At 41.3% G+C, this 23,425-nt stretch overlaps 1 long non-coding RNA gene across 1 annotated transcript; it reads left to right on the forward strand.

Moving 5' to 3' along the window:
- Nucleotides 1-4,885: 4,885 nt before the first annotated feature.
- On the forward strand, nt 4,886-19,644 carry LOC123363430. Its single transcript, XR_006576753.1, has 4 exons — nt 4,886-5,229; nt 16,393-16,588; nt 18,971-19,054; nt 19,557-19,644. It is a non-coding gene; the product is annotated as an uncharacterized LOC123363430 (long non-coding RNA).
- Nucleotides 19,645-23,425: the final 3,781 nt, after the last annotated feature.

Here is a 23,425-nt window from a genome sequence, read left to right on the forward strand (position 1 = left end):
GAACGCTTCCGGAATATTGTGCACTCTTCTGCACTAAAGGTTCTTGGACCCTCACACAGGAAACAGCAGGACTGGTTTGATGAAAACGATGAAGAGATCAAGGCCTTACTTGCTGAAAAGCACCGCCTTTACCGTGCTCATCAGAACGACCCGTCGTCATCAGCTAAGAAAAATGCCTTTAACAACACTCGCAGGACCGTACAGAACAAGCTTCGCAAGATGCAGGACTCCTGGTTGAGTGCCAAGGCAGGTGAAATCCAGATGTTTGCTGATAGAAACGATGCCAAACGGTTCTACGAAGCCCTCAGATCCTTGTACGGACCTCGGCCCTCAGGGAGCTCTCCTTTACTGGATTTAGATGGTGTAACTCTCATTACTGAGAAGACTCTGATTCTACAGCGTTGGGCTGAGCATTTTCAATCTGTACTGAACCGCCCATCTTCCATTAATAACGAGGCGATTGATAGAATGCCCCAGGCGGATATCAACCACAGTCTGGACGTTCCACCATCAGAGTCTGAAATCCTACAGGCCATCAGCCAGCTGTCCAGTGGCAAGGCCTCAGGATCTGATGCGATCCCAGCAGAAGTTTATAAGGATGGTGGTGCAGTGCTTGTTGACAAACTCACTCAACTGTTTCAGTCCTTCTGGAATCAAGGGTCTATTCCTCAGGAATTGAAAGATGCATCCATCGTACACCTCTACAAGAGGAAAGGAAATCGAAAAGTCTGCGACAATCATAGAGGAATATCATTGCTTTCCAGCGCAGGCAAGATCCTTGCACGAGTGTTGCTGAATCGCCTGATTGACCACCTGGAACAGGGTCTATTACCCGAGACACAGTGCGGCTTTCGTAAAGAGCGTGGCACTGTGGACATGATCTTCGCAGTCCGACAGCTCCAAGAGAAGTGTCAAGAGCAGAATCGTGAACTGTACACCATCTTTGTGGATCTCACTAAGGCTTTTGACACTGTCAGTCGTGAAGGTCTGTGGCGTATCATGTCGAAGTTTGGGTGCCCTGATAGATTCATCCTGATGGTACGTCAGTTCCACGACGGCATGACGGCTCGTGTTCTGGACGACGGAGAAGCTTCAGAGGCCTTTCTCGTCACAAATGGCGTCAAGCAAGGGTGTGTGTTGGCACCGACCCTGTTCAGCATGATGTTTTCAGCCATGCTGTCAGACGCCTTTCAGAACAGTTCCTTGGGAGTCAGCCTGAGATACAGGACTGATGGGAAACTGTTCAACCTGCGAAGACTCCAGGCTGTCACCAAGATAAAGGAGACTGTGCTACGAGACCTCCTTTTTGCTGACGATTGTGCCCTGAATGCTGGATCAGAGCAGGAAATGCAAGCCAGCATGGACAAATTCGCAGCAGCATGCGATAACTTTGGCCTTCTTATCAACATAAAGAAAACCGAAGTGATGCACCAGCCAGCTCCGAAAGCCCAACACCAAGAGCCCATCATCACAGTGAAGGGGCAAAAGCTGCAAGCAGTGGACCAATTTACATACCTTGGCAGCACCCTCTCCCGTGCAGTGACAATTGACATCGAGGTCAACTGCAGAATCGCCAAGGCAAGCTCTGCATTTGGCGGACTGCTGACCAACGTGTGGGACCGCCGTGGAATAAGCCTTGCTACAAAGCTTAAAGTCTACCGAGCAGTAGTGCTAACTACCTTGATGTATGCCAGTGAGACCTGGACTGTATACAGGAGGCACGCTAGGCAATTGAACCACTTCCACACGACTTGCCTCCGCAGACTTCTGAGGATTCGGTGGCAGGATAAGGTGCCTGACACAGAAGTCCTTTCCAGAGCAGGCCTGCCATCAGTTTACACTCTGCTTATGAAAGCCCAGACACGCTGGGCAGGCCATGTTGTGAGGATGCCAGACCACCGCATCCCCAAACAGCTCTTCTATGGTGAGCTGTCTCAAGGAAAGCGATCGCACGGGGGACAAAAGAAGCGATACAAAGATACGCTGAAAGCCTCTCTTAAGTCCCTGGATATCGACGTCACCTCCTGGGAAACCCTGGCACAAGACCGATCGACATGGCGTACGCTGATCCACCAAGGCTGCCAGACATCTGAAGCTAGAAGGATAACACTAGCACAAGAGAAGCGAGCACTCCGTAAAGCCAGAGCTGCAAATGTTGTAACAGTGGTGCCCACGCATGTCTGCCCGACATGTGGCAGAACATTCCGTGCCCGTATTGGCCTTACCAGCCATTTGCGGACGCATTGTGGACAGCTCACAACCTGATAGATGTTAAGGTCTTCTTCGAAAACGATGGACGAACATCAGAATTCAAAAGCTATTCCTCCCCAGACTGTTCAAGTTACATTTGGAGGATAAACAGGGTGATGGTGTCCCTTTTAAAACTATATGCACTACTCTGGTTCCCCCTCTGACAAGTTCTGTAGTATTAAACAAACTTTCTTGTTACTACTATGTCAAATGCTGCTAAGTTTGGTATTACTTGCTGGAATGCTGTCAAGTTAAGAAAGGCTTCTCTAAGGACAACATAGAAAAAGTGCTGAATGCCAGACTGTGAAAAACAGCCATTCTATGGAACAACGAATTTTCTTCTTATAGTTGAATCTTCCACTAACCAAACTATTACAAGGCCAAGATGAGTTTTAAAGATGCTTCGTTGGTATTAATAGCTATATGTCCTAAATCTGTAGAATATGCCTGTTTTTGAAATAGCATCTACTACCAGACTTATCTGTGATAAAGTAATGAGTCATGGTGAGCATGGAGTCTGTGCTGGATTTCATGAACACATTTATTATTTGTATCCCAGTCAGACCTGGAAGTGCCAAGCAGTTCATTTTGCAAAGAACTTTATGAACATACAATCTCTACCCTGAAAAGTTTACACTCTGAAGAGACAAGACTGAGAATGGGAGAAAGGAAGTATTATTGTCATCCACATGTTGCAGGTGGGGAACTGAGGCACGGACAAATTAAGTGACTTGCTCCAGGTGACACAGGAACTATATGGCAGAGGCAGGAATTGTGGGTATTCCCAGATGGCCTGAGTCTCGGTCAGGTGCCTCACTCACAAAACCATCCTTCCTAGATAAAAACAGGGAAGTTTTAAAAATTCCAAGTATCCACCACTTCCTTTGGGAGATTATTCCACAGCCATTAGATATTTCACTATCAGAGAGGTTTTCCTATATACAGTCTAAAATTCCCCTTTGTTGTGTCCCATTGCTCTTCTATATCCTCCCTCCCCCAGGCATCACATTAAGGAATTCCTCTGGTGCCTTGCTGTTTGCACCCATCAAATATTTGCAGAGTGTTCTGATGTCTCCCCAGTTTTTCCTTTACCCAAATTACACACATTTGGTTTCTAAGTTTCCCTTCTCCCCCCTTGCTAACTTGTGGTGTTCTTCTGTGAATGCCTCCCCGTTGGCAGGATGTTTCTAATACCAACCTGTGGTGGACAGAACTGGACAACTGCTAATCCCTTCCGGTTCTGACCTCGCTGGATGGCCGCAGAGGGCAACCGCATTCCTGTGTGGATGTTGAGTCGGAAAACACTGTGTGTGTGTGTGTGTGTGTGCATCACCCTTGGCTGGTCAGCAGACGGGCTGAGGCAGGGCGCGCTTGTCTGCTCCCCGTTTTGGTGGGGGCGTTTTTCTTTCTCTGACAAATCCCCCAAGAGACACGGTCCCACGGCATAGCCAAAGGGATCCACAGGGGCCCCTTGGCTCCGTTCAGCCGCTGAGCAGCACCTAATACCCCTCCCTCGCTTCACACCCCAGCGCGAGCCCTCCCCTCCCCACAAGTCGGGGGTCATTTGACGCGGGCCGGCGAAGAGGGTCCATCCGCCTCACCTGATGTTCAGCTTCCCGCCTTATTACCGCCGGGGCTGCGGTGCGGGGTCTTTGCCACAACCCCTCCCGGCCACCCAGCTTCCCTTCCCGGCCCTGCCCTGTTCGGTGGCGAGCAGCAGGGGCAACCCTGCGCCAGCCCCTCCGCTAGTCACAGCAGCAGGTCGCCAATGAAGCATAAGGGCGGCGGGGACGTCAATTAAAGGGAGGAGGGTGTGTGTGTGTGTGGCGGGGGGGAATCCCACTGCACGCCACCCTCTCATTACAGGCACAGCCGCGGCCGAGGTTTCCCTTGGGGAGCAGGGGCGCAGGCGAGAGCAGGAGGAGGGAGCGAGGGGCGGGAAGGCGCTGCTGGGCGGAATACTAATCAGCCGGGTTCCCAGTCTGCAGCAGCTCCGCGGCCGGCGCTGCAGACACACACACACACACACACACCGCGAGCTCCGGCTCTCACACGCACCGCGCCGGGGGAAAGCACCGTGCTCCCGGCAGGCAGACAGGGCTCCCGTCACTTGCACCCCCAGGCTCGCCTCTTCCCCCCCCCCCCGCCCTTGCCTCCCTTCCCCACTGCCCTTTGATGGCTTTCGTTAGAGACCTTCCCAGGAGCCGGGCTTTTCACCCCTGCCCCCGCCTCCGGGCTGTCTCCGCGCCTAAGTTTGAACGCCCCGGGTGCCGCGCTCCCGCCGCCTCCTCCTCCTCCGCGCGGGCTTGAAGAAAGAGGCGAGCGCAGCTGGAGCCCCGGCGGCGCCCATGGCAGGATGATCAGCGTCGCTCCATTCGCCCGCTCTGGCCCCTCTTGTTCCCAGCGGAGCGCTGATCTTCCCTGCCGGAGAGCCGCAGCGGGGGCATGTGAGCGCCTCACTGTGCCCCGTGGAGTGAGTGTCTCCTTCGCCACACTCACACGCACACAAGAAGAAGAAGAAGGAGCCCGTTGCTAAAGCGCTGGCAACTCGGCACGAACCAATGCAGATGCACCACCGGTTTTAGTGGGGGCTACTGCTTGCCTGGCAGGGTGGGTGGGTGGGGGTGGGGGGGCTTCTGCCAGAGACCATCAGGATCGTTGCAATTACTAACTCCTCTCCTCCGGCTGCGGCTCCTGCTGGGTGACATGCAGTCCCTCATTTCTCCTGTGACCAAGGCTATTCTGGTAGCTTTGTTCATCTTTGCCATCCTCCTGATCCTCTATGTGATTCTCTGGTACATCTGCCGAGACGTGGATTGCGATCACGGAATCTGAGCTGGGATGCTGGGCAGCGGCTTAACATAGCAAGTGACAGACACACAAGCCAAACCAAAATCGAAGCCAGCCAAAAGAGCCCAGGGGAGAGAGCCACAGCCGAGGCACAACCTGAGATTGACCTTCAGAGATCAGGGTGACCCGGTGAGTCTCCACAGATCTTGTGTACAAACGCGGGCGGGGGGCGGGAGGGAGAGAAGAGAGAACTTCTGGTGCTTAATTAAGCAATGATTGTACAACAAAACCTTCCAGCTGCACTTCTGATCTCAGAAAGTACTGCAATGTCAGATTGCCTGGACTGCCTTCCACAGCTGTTCCGTGGGTGGGTATAGTTACCAAAAAGAAATTGTCCCTTTGGTTTTTCCTGCTTGTGCGGACCGTGTTTTCTGTCATTTTTATACAGAGAACATTTTTTCTTCGCGGGGTCTTTCCGCTCAGCCTGCTCTTGCTAGGTCCCCCGTTTCTGTTTGATCGTGGGGCACTGTAGATAAATACAATAGTACCGAACTATAATGGGATCCATGTCTTTATATTTGCTGCGAGAACTACTTTAAAAAATGCGTCTGGTTGTTGGTAGTAGGGAAAGGGCTGGAAGGAAAGTGAGACTGATGTGGTGGTGCCTTTTGCAGCCCCACATTGGTATGCAGGAGGTAGCTGCAGTGCTAAACAAACCATAAAGGTGAGTCCATGCGATAGAAAAGCAAACGCTTCATCAATTTGAAGGAGAAAATCAAGGAAGTAATTGAAAATTAGAGAGAACATATATATTATTCACAAGGCAAAAGTACACACGTTTCATGGCGAAAACAAGGTTTTTTTCCTCTCTTTTTTTCTTTATTTTTTCCTTCTTTTTTCCTTTTGTAATAGATTTACTAAAAGAAAAAATGTGCACTGTAAATTCTGAATGGCAAAAGCATTTGATTTGGTTTCCCCACGTTACCCTGTGCAAGAGGGTCAATGGCTAAGGGTTAAAAACCAAGCAAACCCAGCAGTCTCAGCATATGTTGATAAAGTGTGTAATTGCAGAATCGGTGAGTGTATATTTGAGGTGCACGGAGAACACTCCAGGAAACATATCCTGCGCTGTTATTATCCACACCTGAATGATTTTCATCCAGTGATTGCTATTGCTATTATTGTTGTATTTTGTTTTGCTACAGGGTGCTATCATACTGGGGTATCAGCATATTTAAAGGCATAGATACATTATCTTTAAAAATGAGAAGCCCTTTAGAAATGAAAAGGGTACTAAACGTTCAGACTGTGATGTTTCTGTCCTTGACCAAATAGCGTTGAGGAATGTGAATACACTGCTAACTACAGTATGTATTCCCTCTGACTGGGATATAGTCAGACTCTGTGTGTATCTATGTCTGTGTGTGCTGGGGAGTAAGAGAAAACTGAATTTGTTCTTAAAGAAAAGATACATAAGTGTAGTTAAATGCAACTGTGCAATTCAAGGTGACTTGACGCTGTATGTCTGTGATGGCAAGATTACTCTTAAGAACATAACAACATAAAAATAGCCCTACTGGGTCAGACCAATGGTCCATCTAGCCCAGTATCCTGTCTTCCGACAGTGGCTAGTGCCAAGTGCTTCAGAAGGAATGAACAGAACAGGTAATCATCAAGTGATCCATCCCCTGTCGCTCATTCCCAGCTTCTGGCAAACAGAGGCTAGGGACACCATACTCTTACAACAGAATTCTTATTTGAAAGGCAATCTGTTGCAAAGATCCTATTTTAAAGTAGATTTGTTTCTCATTTTCAATTGTGATCAAATTGAAATTGCTTCTCAAATATCTCCTGATCTGGGTAGTGGATCTGTCTGGACATTACCGTTAACAGATCCTACTAATGTGATTATAGCAGCAGTGACATCAGTGTTTACTTGCCCTGCAACTACAGTAGCAATGCATTTGTTTACTTCGCTCACGCACACAGTGAAATGTCTGTTGCGCAACAATTCTGAACAGCAAAAAGATCATAAATGCATTTTAAATGGTGATGGGTATGTTTTTCAAATGCATCTAATTATTTAGAAATAAAACAATCCCCACTGCCTCCCCCCCAAACCCTCCTCATTTAAATATTGCAGTTTCACTACTAATAAACTAATTCCTACCTAAGTAGCAAAGAGCTCTTCATACTTTAACATGCCAAACCATATTACATAGCCCCTCCAAATGACAGCAATGCACACATTCTGCCTAAACCACAAATGGAGAAAAAAAATTCAATCCAATTATAATAACTCTATCATTTAGTGTTAATTATTTTACAGCAAATCAATGTCTAAATCATTCACATGCAGGGTAGGATGGAGTGGGGCAGATTAAAAAGTTTAGTGGCATCTGTGTTAAACATGAATATATGTGTGCATAGATAATAAATATTGAGTTCAAATACCATTAATTATTCATTTACCATGTTTCATAGGTCTGCTCATAACCAGTGTTAATCAGCCTCATATTTGTAGAGGCTCTGGTAAAGCATCATTGTCTTAGATTTATAGTTGCACTATTCAAAATCACTAGCTACATTTAGGAGCTATGCTTGTTGTCTATTATAATGTATTAATTAATGACAGATTACAAGCAACATCCTAAGAACATGAAAGTCACCCTTGCTATTTCTACAGTCTGACAGAGGGTGAAATTCTGGCCTCATTGAAGTCATTGGGAGTTTGACCATTGACTTCAATGGAACCAGAAGTTCACCCCAAATATGAGTTTGTAACAGGAAGGAATAACTACAACTGAGAGAACTGTCAAAAAGGTGGGGAAAAAAATGTCAGTTGTAGTGGAAAACCTAAAAGAGATTTATTTTTTTGCTGAAAAGTCTGGAGAAAGTTTGATTTCCATTTTAGTTTTTTGCTAGCAAAAGGCACCCTGGGCTTCCTTTTTCCATTCGCCCAACCCGGCAGTCATTACCCAATTATTCTCTCCCTGTGTTTTCCTATTTCCCCCCAAACTGACATCTAAAAATTAATTTGTTACTGACTGAAGTATTAAGTATATTGAAATGAGATGGATAAGAAGTAAGGCACAGACCTTCAAAAGTATCTAGGCATCTAACTTCCATCCGTTTCAATGGGGGAATTAGCTGTCTAAATATGTGTGAGGATCTGGGGGTAACTCCATATTTATCAAGCCCATAATACAGCTCTTACAACTTCATGATTAGTACCAAAGAACTCCTCCCCTGATGGTTGGCTAAAACTCTGATTATGTTCCCTTTGAAGCCAAAGAAAATGTTACTGTATTACAAAAGCTGTAGTGTAATATGTGAGAACTGTGTCATTATCTAAACAGAAGTTTAATATGCTATAGAAACAAGTTTTTAAAAGAAGATATTTTGATACATTACCTAGTTAGTATAAAAATATTTTGAAAATTATCATATATTTTACAGTGAAAGTACAAATGTTACTGAATTTTACAGTTTAGCTATTATGACAGGGTAGCATGAGTGGCATGGTCCCAGGAACGCCAGAGTTCAAATCTCAACTGTCACTCAGGCTTGCTGTATATCCTTGGACAAATGGCTTAGGACCCTATACAACATTCTTTACTCACTCCTTATCCAAGAAAAACCCAGTTCAAGTCTGCGGGAATTTTGCTTGAAAATGAAGGGGCCTGAGTAGGCACTTAACCTTTCAGTTTTGCCAGCTCTTGGTTTCCTTTTCTGTAAAATGGGGTTAATGTAGGCCAGATTCTCTGTGGTGTGCCCATTTAGCATTGCCTGCATAATCTGGTTCTATAGCTGTTTTAACAAACCCATTAAGGATCATACAAGTGTAAAGTGATCAAGATGGAAGCATTAGCTTAGGGGCTTTAATGCCATTCCCCTCCCTGATCTGGCAGAGCAGGGAAAAGGAGCCAGGACCAGAAGAAACAGTGTATGGCCAGGGTGCCTCTATCATACCCATCCTCAGCTGTGTTTTTGGCCCCCTGTGGCCATTGCAGTCATGTGCAAATTGAAAGACAGCAAAAGTGAACATAAAGCTACCTTTGCACAGTTCCAGCCCACAGTTTACTTATGGGTTTGATACAGGAACCATTTAGTGAAATTCTATGGTCTATGTTATGCAGGTCAGACAATATGACCATAAGGGCCCCTTGTGGCTTTAAAATCTACAAACACATGCATTCTGACAAGCATTTTTTTATTTGAGGATCTGGCTTTATATATTCATAACCTGGCTCATGGGGGATTGTGAGTATTAATTAGGTAATGCTTGCAGAGCAATTTGAAAATGCAGAAGGGCCATCTAAATGTCAAATATTCTTCTTCTTATTCATGGGAGTAGAGTGCTACATGCTCAGATATATCTATGGCACATTGCATCTGCATCCTTTTCTCAACACTAATAATGATGCTGCCCTAATAATGTTAGTAAAAATCCCACATGGCTACACCGTGTTCTAAAATGCATCTATAACTTAGACCACATCTTACTGAAGTCCCACATCAGTTACATACCACTGCTTACTTTTCTGGTGTGTTCTCTACACACCAAATAGTTCAGTACTGCTCCACAGAGGGAACATTTGATAAAAAGTATGTTGAAAAGTTGTACTGCCATTTCTCAGCAGGTAAAGAATAGCTAACATTTTCAGTTTCTTTGATGACTTTTTGTTTGTTTGTTTGTTTTCTGCTTTTTCTCCTAAGGTATAATATTTTGAGCTTTGACTGCTTAGGACATAGTTTGAAGACAAACTGCACAAATTGATTTTCCTGAAGTGTTCTGATAAAGTGATAAGAGTATTGGAGAGCTTTCCATACAAATCTGCACTACAATATTTGTAGTAGATAACTTTATATTTGTATTTGTAGTAAACTGCTTTTCCTTGTTCAAGTAGAGATCCTTTAAAGTAAAAATAACTTTCTTATTTTAGCATTCTGCTTTTTGTCTATGTTTTAATGTGCACTAGGGCCCAGATTTTAAAGATATTTAAATGCCTAGTATCCAGGTGTTTAAAACTCATTTAATTCAATGAGTGTTAGGCACTTAGGTGCTTTTGAAAATTCCAGTAGCCACATAAAAACATTTAAAAATCTGGTCCTAAGTGAAAAGATTTGGGTTTAGTCCTGCATACATTTTCTGTGGTTGAGAATTATGTCTCTAATTCGGATACTTTGTTATGGTATTGTGGAATCCTGGAAATACTCTTTGGTGTTACAGCATGTTATTGTTAACAAGTTTAGATACAAAAGGGGCATATACCAGTAGAGTGTTTTTTTAAAAATATAAAAATATAATGAATTTGAATCATGGTTGAGGTTTGGATTAGTGAGACACAGGGGTGGAAAAGATTGCCTGATTGTGTGTTTGTACAAGAGAGAGAAAGAAATGGCAAGAGAGAGCAGAGAAGAATATACCATCAAGAGGAAAGTAGAGAGACTCTAGAGAATTCAAATTCTGAAAAGTGCAGCTAATGTAGAGCAGAGTGCTTGTCTCAAAGGACATGAATTGTAACTTCTGTTTAAAAAAGTATTTTTTAGATAACTATGGGATTGAGATAGAAACCCATATCACTACAGCTACCTGAGATTTTTTATATGAATGCCTTTGTTCATTTAGGCTTGAAATTCATGTCTGTTTTAGCTCTCATATACATAAATGAACTTAACACTGGCAGTTTTGCAGCTACTTCATAGAGAATAAAAGAAAGATGATATTATACAATGGCACTTTAAATGAAATACACTCATAAAGGGAGGACATACATTGTAAACATACTATCCTCTTTCTTTAAAAATGCATATAGATTCCATTTGCTACAGAAAAACATTGGTTGGTAGTCCATCACTGCTGCTGCTGCTGATATTGTAACAATTCTCATCTATAACTATTCATATGACTCTGAAGTCCAAACCCTAATGCAGAGCTGGTCTCACTGAGGACATGAGAAGTCCATATCTATGAGGTTTGACGATGCAGCTTTGTAGCACCTTTCACATGCAGCCTGGAGACAATTTCATCGATCCCGCTCAAACCTGTTACATGCTGATCTTGTCAGAGACTGCCAATGATTCCTGTTCTGAACCATTTGCTTGAGTTCTTTGAGATTAATGCCAGCCCACTGGAGACTGCTCTTCTGATGATCTTTTAAGTGCTTATACGGACGACCCATTTTTCTTTTGCCCTGCCTCAGCTCCCCATACAAGATCTGTTTTGGAAGACGGCAGTCTTCCCATTCTGATGACATGTCTGGTCCACCTAAGTTATATTCTCAATAGCATTTCCTCAATTCTGATTGTGTTTACTCTGTATAGGACCTTAATATTGTTCACTCTGTCCTGCCAGCGAATGCTCATTATTGAGAAGAGGAGGTGCATGTGAAATTACTCGAGCTATTTAATGTGCTGTCTATAAAGAGTCCATGTTTTAGATCCATACAGGAGAGATGTTAGAACCACTGCACTGAAGATATTCAATTTGATGGAGAGACATATATGTTGTGTTGGTTAAAGACTTTTGTTTGGAGTCTCCTGGCTGGCCTTACTGATTCTGGAGGCAATTTCCTTATCAAGGGAACTGTCACTTGAGATGGTGCTGCCCAAATATTTGAACTGATCCACATTTTTCAGCTGTTTGCCTTAGATGAAGGTGGCTGGCACTGGGACATTGGAATGAGGAACTGGTTGGAACAAGAACTCTCTTTTACCGAGACTAATGGTGAGACCAAAGAGCTGAGATGCATCAGAAAATCTATCAACGATGACCTGAAGGTCATCATATCTATGAGTCACCAAGGCGCAATCATCTGCCAAAAGGGCCTCAGTGAGAAGTCTCTCCAGCATCTTGGTCTTAGCATGGAGCCTTTGAAGATCAAAGAGGTAGCCATTGAGTTGGTAGCAGATGTATATCTCTTGATCCAAGTCCCTTGTGGCATAGCTGAGAACACCGGCAAAGAACAAATTGAACAGCACTGGAGCAAGTACACAGCCTTGCTTCACTCAATTCGAGATTTTGAATGCATCAGAAGAGTCCCATTTGAGAGCACTTGCATTGTTATGTGGTCAAGGAACCTTCCTTGGCAGCCCAGTTTATGTAGAATAGCCCATAGACTCTCTCTGTTGACTGTATCAAAAGCTTTGGTCAAGTTGATGAAGACCGCATACAAGTCCATGTTCTGCTCCAAACATTTTTCTGGACCTGCCTTATGACAAAAATCATGTCTGTAGTATTATGACCTGGTCTGAAACCCCACTGTGCTTCTGGCAGATTCTCCTCAAGTATGTTTGCAATGAGTCTGTTCAGTAGAATGTGAGCTAGTATTTTCCCTACTGTACACAGGAGAGAAATACCTCTGTAATTTCTGTAGTCAGCTTTACTGCCTTTGTTTTTGAACAGTGATACAATAATAGCATTTCTTCTTCCTCTCAAATGCTATTCGAGATGTCGTGGAACACCTCAATACCCTTTGGGCCTGCTACTGTGTACAGTTCTGCTGGAACACCATCCTTTCTGGACACTTTGACAGAGTTCAGTTGTTTGATGGCTTTCATGACCTCTTCAACTGATGGAGGGAGATTGAGATCCTCTTTGAAGGGTTTCTCAGGTAATTGATCAAGGACATGCTGATTGATTGTGGATGGTCTCTATTGAGTAGACTATTGAAGTGTTCAGCCCAGCTCTGCATGATTCCCTCCTTGTCTTTGATGAGGGTTATGCCATCTGCCAACTTCAGGTGAACTGTGCCAGAGTTAGATGGTCCGTAGGCTGCTTTGAGAGAGTTAAAGAACATCTTTGCGTTGTTCGTATCTGTGTAATGCTGAACTTCTGCAGCCATCCTCTCCCACCACTCATCCTGCATTCTCCTCGGTTCAAACTGGGCCTTGCTCTGTAGGTATTTAAACCTATATTTCTTTGAGATGGAAGTGAGATCATTCTGCCATTCAACAAATGCTTTCTGATTGTCACTTAGGAGTTTGGAAATGTCCTTATTGTTCTCATTGAACCAGTCCTGGTGTACACTTTTCTTTGGCCCCAGCACTGGTTTAGCTGTGTCAATAATCACATCTTTAAACTGGTTCCATTTTTCTTTTGGGTTGCCAGTGATTGGTGGGCATGAAAAAAGCTTGTCATCAAGTGACTACTGAAACTGCACCTGATAGTCGATGTGCTTGTGCTTTGCTATGTTGAAGGCTGTTTTGTTGAGCCTGGGGTGCTTGCGATGTGAGGGGATAATACGCAGATTGAGCATTGCTCTTACCAATCTGTGGTCTGTCCAGCATTCTGCGCCACGCATGGCTCTGGTAATTCTGACATCGCAGATATCTCATTGGTGGGTGATACCAGAGTCTATCAGGTGTCATAGTATGGTCTGTGGGTGCATCCATGGAAAAGTATATCGATATCAAACAGATTTTTGTGCTTGATCTTGTTCCCAATAAATTCAGTGGGAGCTTTGCCGCTGACTTCAGTGAGAGAAGGGGTAGACCCTAGAGTGCTGGGGGAAAAGATATTAGATAGTTAACTTAGTATGATCACGAAATAAACATATGTACAGAAAGTAGGAAGGAGGGAGTAACGGAATCTTAATATTTAATCCTAAAAAAAGCAAAGTCTGCACACAAAAGAACACACTTTTCATATTTTCTACATTGTATGTTTATGGTGAAAAAGAAGGAAATCTCCTAGAAGACACGAGAGATTAAGGTTATACGTAATGAGGCCTGTTGTACAATTATTGTACTTGGTGTATGGTTATATCTTTAAAAAGAACAAACTGTTTGGATATGATTCCTATAAAATCTGTCTAACAAAATGGTTTGATGTGACTGGAACAAGAGAACATATGTGCTAAGTGCAGAAAAATACATTATCTTTTGTTCAGTAGCATCTTTCAGATTGATTGTATTTCAGGATAATAATCCAGTAGATGATGATAAACTTTATCTGCTAATTCAGTATCCATTTCTATTGTAGGTTGTATGTACTGTGAACTCTGTTAAATGAGTACTTGACAAACCACTTGGAAAATAGACTTATAATGCCTATAGTAATAATTAAGTAAGGTCTTCAGGGAAAATATATTGACACAGCTGACTTGTAGGACACATTTCTTAAAAAACATTCTTTCAGTTAATGCATTTCTGAAGATTAACATCATCACCCTTGTGAGATATGTATATCTAGCAGGGATTAAAACTAACTAAATTGATAATCAATCTCTGTTCTAATTACTTTTTTTTATTTCACACTGTAATACCATTCTGGCAAGCCTACTAGGGATTACAACTAAGTGGAAGATTAATGGAATGTTGGTATCAGTGAAGATAAAATAAAGACTCTGTGAGCATACAGAAAGATACACATTGGTATAAGTTTGCAGTGGCTGAAAAAGTGTAAGTGATCTGGAGTAAGAATTAGGAACTGAGGAATGTACATTTACCCATTGAAAATGGAGATTCAGAAGGATGAGGTATTGCTAACCCCCCTCCCCCACAAAAAAAATCACTCTGTAATATAAAGATTATGCTGGAGAGAGAGACAAGACTGTTGTTGGAAGTCAAGGACTTGGCATGTCATTATGTGTGATGAAGGTGAGGTTTATATGGCCAAATCTTACAAATACTAGATTACTTCCTGTGAATTCCTAGGAGCACACATGAGCTACTTCTAGTGAGCAATCAGTTGTATTCAGTGAGGAAAATAATAATTCTTTGCTCTTATATAGCATCTTTAGTCCATAGATCTCAAAACACTTTACAAAGGAGGTCAGTATCATTTTACAGATGGGGAAACTGAGGCATAGAGTGGTTAAGGACTTGCCCCAAGTTCACACAGCAAACAAGAGGCAGTACCTGGGACTAGAACTAAGTTCACCTGACTTGGGGTCCGGTGCACTTTTCACTAGGACACACTGGCTTTAGATTCTCCTACTAGAATACTAGCTGGCGTTAATGTCCCTCTGTTGCCTCTCAACCTGTTCCAGGCCAAATAGCCCAAACAGGAGAGATGTCAGCTTTCAAAAGAGTGTGTGTCTGGACCCAGTGACAGGACTTCCTAACCCATACTTGATCAAACAGCTATGCAGCAGCCTTAATCATCCTGAGAGCTTACTCTGCTCAGCAATTCACACATGCCTACCACTTACATAACTCCTCACCTCTGCCATGCCTGAATCTAGAGCTGAAGTGATCTAAATACATAGAAGTGCATCACTGGAAAACCTGAACCACTATAATGAGATATGGAGGGAGAATGCTGCCTCCAAATACAATACTAGTTCTGGAGTATAGGGTCTAGAATCACTAGGCCTGTATATTTTGTACATCTCCTATACCTCCAGTGCAACAGCTAACACACTTTTGGCACTACAGAACAATAAATCATAATAACTCAGATCATTGTATTTTGTGTTGGGCATACCCCTGTGTATTACTATGGGTTTTCTTTAGTGTACATAGTGTTCTTGCATCATTACTGCATTCTATTAAAGGTGCACATTACTTCTCAAAATACATTACACATACTATAGTTCCCAGGTCATTTGGGCAGTATAGTATGTGTAACTATTTGTACTGTAGGGTTTGCAAGCAGGTAGCACTCAAATCTGACCTGCTTTGAGAAGAGGAGCAATTACATGGGAGATATCATGAGAAACCAGTGCAAACGACTGCAGTGTTTTACTCCCTTATGTAGATGGAATGTTGGGAATGGTGTAACTTTCTCTGTTGTGCTGTTCCCTTACTGCACTGAGCCAAGAGTGGACTTTAATGAAGATGGGAGTCAGAATAGAGTGGATTACTAAGCTTTTAGCGGGGGAACCTTATACTTCTCTGCCTACATTACTATTTACTCAGAAATTGCAATATCAAGCTAAAAATGGTAGCCATTTTCAATATACCACCAAAATACTGTAAATTAGAGCTGCAGTGAACTAATCATCAGAGATTCAAACTCCGATTCTCTCGGAATAGTTCACAGACTCACTGTCATTCACCCATTAGACTCAAGAAAAGCAAGACAGAGATGACAATATTTATATTTCTTATTCAATTTATTTTATTTGCAATTATGTCAGATCACAATGAAAGCTGTTTTGAACAAAATGACTTTTCCATATTTGAATGCTTACATTGTTTTCTTGGAAGTTGACTCTAATTTATCCCCATACAGGCTTGCAAGCCTGGAGAGCTTTTAAATAAAAGGAGTAAGAAAAGAGAATGTGAGGCTGCTAGGTGGATTCGTATCAACCCTCTCAGCTCTAAAAACAAATCATACATCAGCTAGCAAGAACATATATTGCACTATAGAATTATATAAAGGTCTTTTTTTACATTTTACAGTATGATAAAATAAGTGGATCGGCTATGAATAATACAGATTTGTAAGCTGTGTTCAAGAACTTACGTGAATTTACCAGACTGTGAGGAATCAAGTTTCTATCTCCTTGGACTATCCTGTTCCAGACACCAAGTTGAGACCAAATTCATTTAACTTGATTCTGCCAGTGGGACTGAATATGGGATCCAGAGATCAAAGGTTAGTATATATAAATTACAAACCAACTGTTGCCATTTTGCTTCATAAAGCTCTCAGTGTTACCAATGAGGTCAAATGCAGAGTAGAAACATTTTTGGCAATTGCAAGCAGGAATCAGGTAACAAATTCTGAAAAGATTACTTCAAATACCTAAAGTTGTATGTGTCTTTCATGACAAATTCTGTTCCCAGTCACACTGGTAAAAAGGCCATTGAATTAAATGAGTTTTCACTGGTATAGCTGAGACTAGAATTTTGCCCACTTTTGGACAGATCTTTAGCTGATGTAAATCAGAATAGCTCCACTGAAGTCAATGGAGCTATGCAAAGTTACACCAGGTGAAGATCTTGTCCTATGTGTAGGAGTATGCATATATGTTTACATATTGCATATTTAATTCAAATAACATCTTTAGCTTACAGATAGAGAGAAGTGCTTCTTACTACTCGGTATTAACTTTTAGAATGGTGTGCTATACAACATTGTTAGTCAAATTTAGGGCAGATGTTGGGTGACTCAAGCTTGTGCATACACTGTAACTCCTGTTTCTGTGATGTACTAGTATAGTAACATTAAAGTTGCCTTAGATACAGTTCTGAAGAGATATAGAGTTCCTTAGAAATACAGTTCTGGAACAGGTGTTTGAATCACGTAATCCTTTATTTTATCAATTGGTTGAATTGATATATTCATGTAAGAAGAAAACCCTGTTTACTTTCCTCACAAAGTCAGTGGGTCTACTTGTGTGAGGAAGATAAGCAGAATTTGCCCTGAAATGTTAGGACAATTGTGCTAGTTAGGACGACACGTAGCTGGGTTGAATCTTGTAAAGTCTTTATGCACAGAATTCTCATTTGAGTCAATGGGAGTTCCATGTACGGAATGCATGTGGGATGGACCCCACAGTTTAGACAGGATTTTGGCAAATCTTACTTGTACAACTTAATTCTAATATGCAGCCATACCCCCACCACCCCAGCTATCTAACAGCCTCATCCTGCTCCCTCTGAAACTGTTTCAGTGGAAACATGATCAGGCCTGAAGCCTGGACTGATGTTTATAGAGAACCGTAAAGTGGTTTTGTGCTGTGGAGTAGACAGATCTCTGCTAGGGGATAGATTAAACTCAAAATTATTTTAATTCACAATCTAATCTGGATTTGAAAATGAGTCTTTGGATTTAAAAGATAAATGCATTAACCCAATGTACCAATAGTTCCCGTTCTCTTGCTGTCACTGGTCAGTGTAGTTCGCAGACCTGAATGCCTTCTTTTGCTAGATGGAGAACACTAGTAGAGGAATGCTGAACCTTGCTATTTCAGCTGTAAAAAGTTAGAGAATTTATGCAATAGCAGCAGCAAATCTCAAAATAAACGACCCTCCCAGACATTTATATGGCTGTTTATTTCCTATTTTGTTTGTTTTTAAAAATGTTTATGTGATACATTTTAAAGGTTTATCACCCAATGTACTCATCAAAAAGAATTTTTAAAAGTCGAAAGGAGATATTGTCAATTGTCTATTATAAATTTCTCTCCCCATTTTTCTATGTCCATTAAATAAGCCTAGATTTTCCCCTGTTATATTATCTGTTTTTCTGCCTTTTATTGTAGTGTTTCTAAAAGGGAATATAGATTGACAGTGCTGAAAAAGGAAAGGTTAGATTCCCCAGCTGTTTCGAAGCAGTAGTTAGTGCACCTGATGATATGAAACATAGGTGGCTTTATACCACTTATTCACTCTTCCTTCTGTCTCCTCCAGGGACACTGCCAGAAGCTGAAACAATCTTTGTCACAAATTAGAGCAGCCTCAGAGTTGCTCTAACTTCTGCTGGTGGATAAAATCCTGGAAAGGTTGCTCCATTGGCAAAAATCACTAGAACACATCATGCAATTCTCATTATCTCTCATATGTGACTACATCCCTCCGCAACCCAATCCCTTGCTAAAAAAAAACCCTACACTGGGAAAGGGGGGAGGAACAAAGCAGGAATAACTAGCAGAAGATTCCTCTACACCAGGGGAATCCTCAGCTGTTGCCTTAAGGCAGTTTTAAGACCCTTTAGCACTGCTGTAGCACAATGATGACTAAAACTGCCTTAAGATGGCAGTAGTTGAGGATAGCCCTAATGTTGGGGAGTCCTCAGATGGGACAGACATTTCAGTGAAGTGTCCTAATTTTAGACATGCCGAACACTTTCATTTTTATACCAATATATGGTTTTAGATGACAAAGAATTGTGGACTAAATCTTTCTGAAATCATCACTTAAAACCTTGTCAAATAAATGGAGAAAATATTTAAAGAAAAGGGAAAATTATTTCATTTACTGTAGCTTGTTTTCCAGATGTTTCCCTGAAATATCCCTCTGTTTTATTGTTTAGCTGTGCTAAAGGGACATTATATCACAGAAACATGGAAGGCCAAGAAAATCTATGGACAAAAAATGCACTCTCAGAGTAAGAAAGGTAAAGAACAAGCAAAGGTGAAAATGTATTAAGAGTTTCTATGTCTTGTTCATATCACAACTTGTGAAAGCACAAGATCCTTCCTAACAAGCATCTCACTGGCACAGACAATTGCATACTTCAATTTAACAGTATTGTAGGATTTGCCTGTTCTCAGCTTTTTGTTTACAATGTTAGGGCCAATTAAATGAGGCCCTACTCAGTGCTCAGAGCAAACTACTAATACTTTCAATAGGAATTTTGCCTGAGTCAGGATTGTAGGATAGCTTGGAATAAGTAATGCAGGCATGAGAATTTTGAAATGGTATTTGTGAGACATTTTATGGTGTAAGCTGTACTGGGTAGCTTACATTGTGGGTGGTACCAGAAACAAATAGTAAAATAAGGATGATGGTGATGCTTATGTCTATAACTGAGAATGTAGTAGTAACAGGTGTGCATACTGCTAAACCATGGTGCCTGTCCCATTTTCTAAACATCTATAAATAATTCTGTCTTTCAGGTTGGATGTGGCACCTCAAAGTTATCTTATCACATCTCCCTATCTCTCCACATGCAAGGAAGCAATAACAACAATGCTAAGATATTATAGTAATTCAAGAAAATAAAATATTTTTGAAAGTGAATGATATTTGAGTACCATTCTTTGTCTCATAATGTCAAAGTAAAAGCACAGCTAATAAAATGACTAATAGCACTTAGAGCAGTTTACTGACACTGAAAACCTTGTCATTTTTAAAGAAGAATAAAGGCAATTGCTAACAGGAGAAAAATATGTTGTTGGGCAGCGAGGTTAGTCTCCTTGCTGTGACCAATGTAGGTGGCATGCCTCTTACATAATATCTCATTCTTTTTTTTAATGTAAAAGTGAGAGCCAATCCTTTCAATGAAAGAAGACAGTGTCTTTTGACTCAGTTTTAAAAAACCCAAAATCAAAAGCCAAACTGCAGATTATATTTTATTAAAACGTGAAAGCCAGAAATGTTTGAAGATATCCTTGACCTTCAAGCTCTTTTCTGAAATATGGGAACAACAGATGGGGATTGTGAATGTTTAAAATTGCATGAACGAACACATTTAGAAATGGATGGAGTGCTAATGAAGTCTAGAAACATTCTTGTTGGGTTCAGATGGCAGAGCTGCCTAATAAATTAAGGAACTGCCCAACAAAGGCAATGATCAACCATGGCATGTTGGCAAAGACAAACACACAGGTCCTTATTAGTGATACAATATAAAAGCAACATCAATTTAAACCCCCTCCCGTGTCAAGAGTGCTAAGCTAATGATTTGCCCTTTTACACTTGGAGCACCGTGTTACATAAAGGATCTCCAATCACCGTGGACTGGATGTAACAAACATGACCTAAATGGAATGATGTGGCTACTGCACACTAACTCTTTTTGTTAAGAAATTTGGAAGATAACATATGTGACATGAGAAGGGCTATAATCAATTTAAATGGTCTATTAGAAAAAAAAAAGACTTATTTCAATGAAAGCTCTAGGAATCCTGTGTTTCATCCATACAGATATTAATAGTCCATCATCATGTAAGCAACATGGTTTTATGTACTATTTTATTTATTGGGACAGAAGAATATAAATAAAAGGTTTAGCAGGGATCAGGAGTTATTAATATTTAAAAAAAAACTACCTACATTTAGAAACGGACTATTTGCTGTAGAAATCTAAAGTACTGAAAATATTGCCTCATCTTTTAAATAATGAAAGGCCCTGAATTGATAAGAACAATCCTTCTTGCCTTACTCATGCAAAAGTTCCAGTGAATTTTGCAAGAATAATATAATCAGGATTTGCCCCCCCCGCCAATGCATTTATTCAGAAACTATTGCTAAAAGAACTATAGCTGAAATCCTTAAGCGATAAAAATTAAAATTACATCCAGGCTTGCCACCAGCATGCACTCTATTACAAAGGAGTGCAAAACTAGCCATGTCGGTACTATATATGTAAATTATTTTCTAAATGGGAAAAATACCTTTAAAGTGTTTTCATTTCATTCCATCTTGCCTATCCGACAAAATCATATTTGGAAACCTGTTTGCTAGGTCTTCAAAATTTCCCTGTTTGTTAAAAGGACACAGTTAAGTGATTATTTTTATACCTTTTTATAGAAGCTCCATTTTCTGTTATACCTCTAGGAAACTTGAAAATGATTGTGTTCCCTACCAATTTTGCCATGGAAATTTACATCAACATTTACAACTTTAGCTTATGATCGTGCCTTATTACCTAGCCAGAATATCTTTGTTTATGCACGGGTATCACTGATGATGAAAACATAGCTCTCAGAATAGTATGCATTAGTGAAGGGTTCCTGCAAAGTTGGCAGAGTGAATACAAAATAAGGGTACAAATGCATCCCTCGGCTAATTCAATTGGAGATACCCCATGGATGAATTTGGCCCACTGTGTTTTTATAGGCATGACATCTCTTGCTTTTTATTGTTATTTTTTTGGGGGGGGAGGGGAAAGGCTTATGTATTTTTCTATTTAAAAATATACATACAGCCCCTAATGTAACAGGGTCCTGGTCCATGACTAGGACTCTGAAGCACTCTGAGAATACAAATAATAATAGTAATAAATGTAGACAATATAATCAAGTCTAGATGGTACATATTTTATCATGCCTGTGTGTCACTACTATTTTACTGAATGGAATTGAAACCACCAGGCTGTGTGCCATAAGACCTGACTTCTGACAGCTAACAGAGATTCTCTTTTAGCTCATGTTGTAGAGACCTAATCTTTTGGAGCAAACGGATCAGAGTTCTATTTCTGCTGTTGTAGGTAGCCACCAATTTGTTTACAATATTGAAGTAACCAAAGTCAGACAGTTTAATCTGATGCAAATCACAAAGTAGAGAATAAAAATAGTTACAAGGTCCGAGCAGTACTATATCATATTCTATTCAACTAAGGGTCACAGACTCAGTGGGTAAAATCCTGATGCCATCGAAGTTAATGGCAAAACTTCAATAGGGCCAGGAGTTCACCCAATGTATTTCTTTATTTATTTTGATTTTCAACATACAGACATTACCAAGAATGCCTAGTTCAGGCACTAACATATAATCAAAAATACAAAACTAAAACTGTCAGCTGGCAGTTGCAACCATCTCTCTCCATGCAAAAAATAAACAAAACAACAACCTACACAGAAAATCCAAACTTCTCTTCTCCTTAGCTCCTGCAGAACACAGACCACTACAATTAAATAATCCACACTCCGAGATAGATTCCTACGTGCCAGCCCAAATAGATGGACTTTACAGTGTGCCATAAAGCAGTGGTTCTCAACCAGGGGTACATGTACCCATGAGGGTACACAGAGGTCTTCCAGGGGGTACATCAACTCATCTAGATATTTGTCTAGTTTTACAACAGGCTACGTAAAAAGCACCAGCGAAGTCAGTACAAACTAAAATTTCATATAGACGATGACTTGTTTATACTGCTCTATATACTATATACTGAAATGTAAGTACAATATTTATATTCCAAATGATTTATTTTATAATTATCTGGTGAAAATGAGAACATAAGCAATTTTTCAGTAATAGTGTGCTGTGACACTTTTGTATTTTTATGTCTGATTTTGTAAGCAAGTAGTTTTTAAGTGAGGTGAAACTTGGGAGTACACAGGAAAAATCAGACTCCTGAAAGGGGTACAGTAGTCTGGAAAGGTTGAGAACCACTGCCCTAAAGCTTAATAAAGTTGGATTATTTCAGATGGTGGGAAAGAGTTAATTCCAAAGTGGAGGGGCCCTCGTTGAGAGCAGCTTCTCATAAGCTCCCTCTCTTTGCCCCGGACACTACAACTCAAGCACCTCTGCTGATCTCAACAATATTGCATAGCCAGAGATTTGATACAAGTACAATGAAAATAGAATGCACCTATTATTAAATGAGATGTTATGATGAACAAGTTGTAGTCTGAGAAAGTACTATACCAAAGCTAACCCAAGAACTCAGTGTTCATCTTATAGAATATGAAGGCATGTTGCCTGGAAGCATAGATGACATTTTAAAGTTTCAAGTCATTCAATTTTGCTGTTGTTATTGTACTGCAGATCTTCACAATATGGAACAATGTTCGCCCCTGGCAGCTGTTAGCAGTCTCCCTGCCAACCTGTTGATGTATCCAGATTTTTCTGTCCACCATATAGTGTGAATCACCAGATCCACATTTGTGCGGGTAGAACTCCAAAAAGGGGCACAGTTTAAGTAAATGTAGCTAAATGCATTAAGTTGTGTTGTGTTGTACTCATCTGAAAGTGTCAGATAAGGAGCAAATAAAGCGAGCCTAAGATGCTGACATCAATCTTACCTTAAGTATATGAG

Source organism: Mauremys mutica, chromosome 1, assembly GCF_020497125.1.
Source record: "Mauremys mutica isolate MM-2020 ecotype Southern chromosome 1, ASM2049712v1, whole genome shotgun sequence".
Lineage (NCBI taxonomy): Eukaryota > Metazoa > Chordata > Testudines > Geoemydidae > Mauremys > Mauremys mutica.